Below are 7,818 nucleotides of genomic sequence, written 5' to 3'. Positions count from 1 at the left end.
ACATTTTCAATGTTATGTATTATGTACTAATTTTTCACATACAGTAGGTAATAAGTATAGAGTATACAGTAGGTAATAAACAGTCAGCTGGTCATTACCGAAAACCAAAATATTAAAAATAAAATACTGAAATGCTTACATTGCATTGCATCTGGGCACATGAAATTATGCTCAGGAGCATTCATATCACTTGTAGATGTTACTACACTTCAAGCAGAGTTAACTTGTGGCAAATTCAATTGAATGGGTATGGTTTGGAAAGGCACACACCTCTTGATTAAAGGTCTAACAGCTGAAAAGAAATATCAGAGCAAAAACCAAGCTTGTAGAGCTCAGAGACAGGATTGTGTCAAGCCACAGATCTGGAAAGAGTTCAGAAAAAATCTGCTGCATTGAAGGTTCACTGAAGCATGTAACCATAATGGAAGAAGTTTGGAACAACCAATGCTGCGTTTCCCAAAAGCATTGTAAGCTTAAGTTGATCATAGAAACATTGTCACCAATGGAGCTATGATCAACTTAGGCTTACGATGCTTTTGGGAAACGCAGCCCAAGACTGTTCATATCGCTAGCCTCCTGGCCAAACTGAGCAATCGGTGGAGAAGGGCCTTGGTTAGAGTGGTGATCAAGATGCTGATGGTCTCTCTAGTTTTCAGCAGCAGGGACTGGGGGACTCGTCAAAGTAGAAAGAAAGCTCAACTCAGCAAAACACAAAAACAGTCTTAATAAAAACCTAGTCCAGAGCATTCAGAACCTCAGACTGGGCAGAAGGTTCACCTTCCAAGATGAATTCCTTGTGTGTGTAAACACACTTAGCAATAAAGCTCTTTCTGATTCTGAAAGATTTCTGGAGAAACCTGAAAATGTCTATCAGCCCTCATCCAAGCTGACAGAGCTAACTGCCAAATGCAGATGTGCAGAGCTTGCCACATCATACCCAAAAAGACTCGAGGCTGTAAAAGTGAACTGCCTTTGTTATTTTTTATTTTGTACTGTTATTTGATGTCCACTTATAATGTTATCAAGATTTGTACATAAAAAAAACAAAAAATGAAGGGGTATGAATACTTTCGCAAGCCACTGTAGCAATACCAGACAATGGCAAATACAATAATATGAATGTATTTCAGAGCCTGATAGGAATCAAGTATTTCAGGTGAGTACAGGCTACATTTTATGTATGAATTTACTGGGTTGAGTAAGATGAGCCTTTAATAATACACTAAAGCTTATTTGTTCTAGAATAGAGAGCTTCTCTAGCACATATACAACCCAAGCATATCTTAAAGTGTCCCAGCTGTTGCCATGGCAGCTTATATGCAAAAATGTTTTACGTAATTATCCAAAAATGGAATATTCATAAAACTTTTATTTTAAAACCCCCAATGTCAATTATTACAAGACATTTTGAAAATTGTGACACATCAAAGTGGCTGCTGGTCTCTCAATGCATTTCAAAATCGGTAAGTGACCCACAATCACTATGGCAACAGCAGCCCTGATCCGTCCCCAAAAGAGGACATACAGTACATTGCTGCATGCTAAAGGACAGTCACCAATCATTCTTAATGCCCTCTTTTGCATTTAACACTCACACACACACTCACTCACACGCACGCACGCACGCACACACACACACACGCACACACACACACACACACACACACACACACACACCGTACAAAACACTGATGTCCCTAAACACATTCCCTTTAAACAGTATCACTCTGAAACAAACATACAATAATCAAACATTCCCCACAAATAAAGAAATATATACATACCAATAGCAGCAAGTGACCTACATACATACAGTCAACTAGTGGAGTAGTACTATAATAAAATATACGTTTTTTTTTTAATGCTGTCATGCATTTTAGTGTTCTCTGTGTGATATTGCAAAATAATTAGTTTTTTCTTTTTTTGTAAATTGCTTTTTGTGTCCACCTTAAGAGTTGGAGCTGCTAAAACAAGACCTTTTTATTGTATTTTGATGTATATTTTACACGTTACATAAGTATTAAAATGCATATTTTATTATAAGAGCCCTGCGTATGCCCAGTGTGATTGACTACTGGCTGAAGGCACTATTACCGAACGTCAGAAATGAAAGTGCATGTCCCTGATTTGGAATTTATGTAAATGCAGAAATGGTTGATCTCTGGATATATTATTCATCCTAAATGTACTGTAACTGAAAAAAGCTATAGACTTGACTATCAGTGTCTGCAGCCGAAGCGTCATCCATTTACATTGTTTATATCAGGTCTTAAAGGGGTCATATGATGTTCCACATACTGTACATTATTGTTTCTCCTCTATGCCCCGCCTTTCTGAAACACATTTTTATGTGAGGAACGGCCGACGGACTCGACGAAGGAGCGGCCGGCAGGTTTGCGGCAACCACATGTGACGACCCCGGGCTGGACTCTGCTTCGTCCACGGTGAAAGCCGATCCGGTGATCCACAGCATAAAGTTGATGTATTTCCTCAGCAACCGGCACGGATCAGCTCCAGGCATGACGAAGTGGATATCGTCCTCTTTTGGAAGGCCAAACAAAGTAGTTTCGCTTTCACAACAAAACACCCGGCGGCTTGAGTGAGCGGCGGCCAGCGGGCTTGAGTGAGCAGAGGCGGGCGGGCTTGTGTGAGGAACGGCCGACGGATTCGACGAAGGAGCGGCCGGCAGGTTTGCGGCAACCACATGTGACGACTACGGGCTGGACTCCGCTTTGTCCACAGTGAAAGCAGAATATCTCTTTGGATCTGAGACTTTAGTTTTTGCAACTTTACAGATCTTCTTTATGCACCAAGAGCTTGTAACACTCCAAAGAGAAAGGAAAAATTGAAATCGCATCATATGACCCCTTTAATACAAACACCATCTGAGCTCACTCCTTGGCCAATCAATCTGACGAACATATTAAGAGCCAACACCAGTATGAGACGGACACTGTCAAGATTGAGTTCATTTATAGCTGAGACAGAGAGCTGAAGATGGCAACTCAACAGAACTTCATGTTCTGAAATGTTGTGAAAAGCACAATGACTGGACGTAAGCAGATCTTGAGGAGACCAATATTAGGTGTATACAACATTTTAAAGCTTAGCACCTGCATATTGATGTACTGCAGCTCAAACTAAAGCAATTATGATGTTTGCAAAATTAGCATAAACATGGTTTAGTTATGAGGATTTATGTATAAACAAGTTTATTAAGCATTAGCCGCTATATAAAAGCAAGTATTGCAGGGTTTCTGCAGGTTTTATGAAGGTACATTTCAAACTTTTTAAAGACATTTTTCGGACAAGTACAAAATGTGAGGAATAAATTAAAAGGAATTAATATATTCTCTTAACATAAATCTCTAGGGAACAGGCGATTTGTATTAGCAAGACCTCAAAGTTTGAAAATACTTCAAACTGATCTCTATTCATTTTTAATTTACATTATATGTAAATATAAAGAAAGAAAAAAATTAGCTTAAGGCTTGAATAGCTCTGTTCCCAAACAGAATATGGAAATAACTTTTACTGTACCTTCAAAAAAGGTTGGTCGTGTTTTAGTGTAAATGTCTAAAGATTCTTAAATCACGATATATTTAAACTAGAAGCAAAATTATAGAAGAAGTCTTGTTTTTAATGAAACTGAACAAAGTGACGTATTTATGATCAAAACTAGAACAAATATCTGCCCAGCATGAAATCAGAAAAATACAACCGATTGGCAGATATTTGTTCTTATTTTAAACATAAACTCACCTCATCTTGCTCAATTTTACATTTTTATTTCAAATAAACATCATTATCTTTGTATGTTTAGATAATTGTATTGGAAAACAAAAATACTGAGTGCATGCAAAATTCAATTTAAGACATTCTACTCTGACCATTTTACAGCCTTAATTTGTGGAAGGATGAATTATTACCTTTTAAGTCCTTTTCAAGACCCACAGCAACACTGTTTCGTGAACACAGTCTGGTCATGCCTACACTCTTAAAAATAAAGGTGCTTCACGATGCCATAGAAGAACCTTTTTGTCTAAATGGTTCCATAAAGAACCTTTAACATCTGAATTCATCACTATATTCAAAATATAGCACACCTCTCATACCTAATTGCTAAAATGAAGCATTTCATTCCTTTGTAAGAATACCCTCACTAATCGCTGCAAGACTTTAATTTCATTATTTTAATCTGCATCAACTGCTGATTCCTTTAAGCTTCCCAAACTATTCCCGGCATAAAATCCTCACACAAAGACAGTCTGTCCATTAATAAATGACAGTAGACCTGAGGGGAAAAGAGAAATGAACAGTGAGCGCTGAACAAAAGATTTAAAGAATGAGCTGGAATAATGGAGAGATTTGCAGTGTAATGGCTCATTTTCACAGTAGTATTCATTAACACTCTGGATCCATTCATTTGTGTGGACAAACTCAATCGTACTATGTTGTTATCATAAAAATCCCATACTTGCGTTTGAGTTATGTAGTTATGTAGTGACCAAAAAAAATTAAATAAGTCAGTGCACTTTCACTTCTGCAATGCATTTGAAATGCTGCATATCCACTGGCATTAGAAGAGAAATGTACAGATCCATCTCTTCATTCATCCCTCTAAAATATGTTTGTGTATATAAATTTTTTCTTTTGAATGACTCTTAATTATATACTGTATATATATACTGTATATATATATATATTTATATATACTGTTTTTGAAAGAAGGCGCTTCACCAAAATACAGTAAAACAGTAATATTAAAAATACAATAAAACAGCAATATTGTGAAATATTATTACAATTTAAAAGAACGGCTTTCTATTTGAATATATATTTAAATAGTAATTTAATCCTGTGAGGCAAAGCTGAATTTTCATCTTCATTACTCCAGTATTCAGTGTTACATGATCCTTCAGAAATCATCCTAATATGCTGATTTGCTGCTCAAGAACCATTTTTTTTGTTGAAAACAGTTGTTTAATATTTATATATTTTTTAAACGGTCAATGGAGAAAGATGGTTTTGTTGTTACACTAATATCCAACAAGCGGGGGCTGACTCAAATACCCCAAAAAAAGGAAATCAATTTCAAGCCTCCACATTTCGAAGATCATGAGAAACACATTGATTCAAACTTTCGGCTGTTTTGAAAGACATACGATAACATTACAGATGTGCATCAGATTTCTTTAGAAACCTCCAACGTCATTTCATTGGATATAATCTTTGAATCAGACGGAGCGTGATTCGGTACAGTCAGACAATAAAGCCCTGCAGCAGAGAGAGTGAAGGAAATGGTAAACAGCTCAAAAGGAACGACAAGAAGGCAGAAAAATGAAGGATGAGGAAAATTCCTTCTGGGGCTCTGTAATCTTTTTAGGGTGCCTCTAACACCCCTTCAAACCTCTTCTGGAACATGGTGAACCGCCACGATTGGCTAGCCGAGCTTATGAGAGCTAATGTGATTGTGGACTAGTGATATCTAACATTACTTTGTGTGTATGTTGGGAGCGATAGAGATTGAAAAAAGAGGTTGAGTGTGGAGGATTTATGGCTGCTAATATAATCACAGGTACTGTTATCTAGTTGTAGGCCATTTTCTGTAAGCCTAAGAGGAATCAATTACAGCAAAAGCCTCTACCCACTATTATCTAGAAAGATAAGTGAGATCCAAAAGCAAACAGGCAGACTTTCTAGTCACTGCATAAATCTTTATTTTACCAAAATCATATTCTCACTCTTCGAGCTGCACTAGTTAAAAATACCCTAACGTAGCAAGCCTGTTCAAATCAACCACTTATCACACACACCGTTTGAGTGACAGGGGTTGTGTCTTTCGAGGGAACCTGTCTCTGTCTGCTTCAATGCTCGTCTCTGTGGCAATGCAAGAGGGAGCGACCCAGCGTGACACTCACTCTAGTTTCAAATGCCATGGCAAACTAAGAACAGATAAAGCACACAATAGAGAGATATCGCCAGTCTCATCGGTGCAACCAGCAAACCTCTATGAAGAAACACACGGACGCTTTGACAGATGGATAATTTTTCCAGCATGGGAGACCACATGTTGGGGAACGGTTTGTGACCTTCTTTTTGATCTCAAAAGATAATTAGCATGAACACGGCAGTACAATAGTAAGGGGACTGGAACACTTTATGCTGCTCAGGTTTCATTTTTTTGTATATATATATATATAAATAAAAAAAACGGTGGCACCCTTTGCTATCTATATACAAAAATAATCGTTGCAAATACCGTGACCCTAAAAAGAATATGGATGGAAAAAATTGTCCAAAAATTTTATGTACAAACAGAATGTTACTATAATATACATGTTATATAAAAAACTAAACTTTAATAAGAAATTAATAATTGATATTAAAATTTGCAATCAGAAATATATTTTCATATTGAATCTCGAAATTAACGTTTAATACCTTGATATCTTTAATGTGTTGTATATAGTCATATAGTGATGTTTCAGTTTCTGATAGTATCAGCCTATACACACAACTGCACACACACTTTTGATATGTATGAAAAACCTGTTTAATGAAATATTTTGCTTAAAAAAAATAAGTGTTTGTAATACTGATATTGCCTTTCCCTTAGATTTACATACTTACATTTTATAGATTTCCTTTCTCTTAGTATCTGCTAATATGCTAAATACAAATTATGCAACATTTTCTTTAAATAACACAATTAAATACAATTTTACTTAATGCAATGTCATTCAAACTTTTAAGAGTACCTTGTATAGTGGTGTGAAAAAGTGTTGGCCCCCTTCCTGATTTCTTATTGTTTTGCATGTTTGTCACACTTTAATGTTTCAGATCATCAAACAAATTTAAATATTAGTAAAAGATAACAAGTGAACACAACATGCAGTTTTTAAATGAAGGTTTTTATTATTAAGTGAAAACAAAATCCAAAACTACATGGCCCTGTGTGAAAAAATGTTTGCCCCCTAAACCTAGTAACTGGTTGGGCCACCCTTAGCAGCAACAACTGCAATCAAGCATTTGCGATAACTTGCAATGAGTGTGTTACAGCGCTGTGGAGGAATTTTGGTCCGCTCATTAACCTTTTCCTGGAGCTAACATTTTTCTCAAGACTAAAATACTAAGGAAAAAGAAATGGTAACTCTTTTTTATTTAAAGCCTTTATGTAAAATGCATTATAAACTAAGTAGTTTTAATGCATTAATTATGCATTGTACAATCTCATGAATGATTGAAACCACAGTTAATGCATTACAACACATAAATTTATTGTTACACTATGCATTTTAAATTCAATAATAATTATTTACAACAAGATATAATGCATTACAACGCACATTATGAATAATTATAATGCATTATACCCTTTAATAACACTTTGTAATGCATTATACATAAAGGCTGTAAGTGTTTACATAGAAATCTATAAAATGTTAAATCTTAAAGACAATGACATCAATACTACAAATGAATAATCTCACACGGTTCACCACCGAATAGAAACGTTTGGATTTGTAATCAAAGACAATGCAAGCTTATCTCTCCTCAGAGTCCATGTTTTTTTTGTTTTTTTGCAGTGTTGCTGTTTGCTCTAAAGCTTCTCAAATATTCATTATCTATTTACAGCTCCTCATTAGCATATATAGCCTTTTTCACCCCAAAGCTATGAATTAAATAACAAACGATAATAAAAATTAAAAAAAACGTTCATAAATAACCAATGAGAGGCCACCTTATTCGACTCCAGATGACAAATGATAAAATGAATAAAATATAAAAATGTGTGATGTGAGAGGAAATGGGTGT

This window comes from Sinocyclocheilus grahami, unplaced genomic scaffold, assembly GCF_001515645.1.
Source record: "Sinocyclocheilus grahami isolate Dianchi unplaced genomic scaffold, SAMN03320097.WGS_v1.1 scaffold25.1, whole genome shotgun sequence".
In the NCBI taxonomy this organism is placed as follows: Eukaryota; Metazoa; Chordata; class Actinopteri; order Cypriniformes; family Cyprinidae; genus Sinocyclocheilus; species Sinocyclocheilus grahami.
This window is presented reverse-complemented; position numbering follows the sequence as displayed.